Genomic DNA, 768 nt, shown 5'->3' with positions numbered 1-768 from the left:
GGGGGGGGGGGGGGGGGTTGTTTAGTTTTTTTTAAACTAATGGAACAGAAGTGAGATTATTTATCTTGGCTTCTAGACAGAGACAGGTTAAACTTTCTGAACCGATCATAAAATAGAGCAATTTTACGGACTGTTACCAGTATCCAAATTCCAATTGCAAAAAATTAGTTGAGTTCTGACATAGTAAGAATTGCTTAAGTCCTTTAGGGCAAGGGCTACAAGAAGCCTGGAAAAAGGCCTCTGTAAGTTAATAGGAATGATAATGGGGGGTTTTTGCTTGTTTTGGTGGATTTTGTCTTGTGATTGGTCATGGTCATATGGCTTAGAATACTGCGATGAGAACTTTGCAGATCTTGATTTGCCTGTCTGGATTAGAGCTTTCTAAAGCAGAGTTTGCACTTTTCTCTTTAAATTGTGTGCTGATCTTTTAATGTGCACCCAGTCTTGGGAGCCTGGTATCAGGCTGCGAATTGCTAGAGGCCATCACTTGGAGTGTTGACACTTACGGCATCTGATCCATGGTAAGGCTGTGAGAGCTTACCTAGCACCTGAGACAAGAAACTCTCAAGGAGGATCTTAAATTTTCATTCAGAGTATGTTTTGAGACCTTGGTAAGTGTTTGAGTAGGAAACAGTATGAAGGAACTTTATCTTCTCCCAAGTTTACTTGCTAGCAGTATGCTCAGTACTGCCCTGCAGAATGCTTTTGGGTCCCTCCTAGGCTTGATCTGTGTGTGTTTTGGTTTGTGTTTCTTGTGGCTCAGCTTGG

This window comes from Antrostomus carolinensis, unplaced genomic scaffold (assembly GCF_000700745.2).
Source record: "Antrostomus carolinensis isolate BGI_N321 unplaced genomic scaffold, ASM70074v2 scaffold9602, whole genome shotgun sequence".
Taxonomy (NCBI): Eukaryota; Metazoa; Chordata; class Aves; order Caprimulgiformes; family Caprimulgidae; genus Antrostomus; species Antrostomus carolinensis.
Note: the sequence above shows the minus strand (reverse complement) of the source record.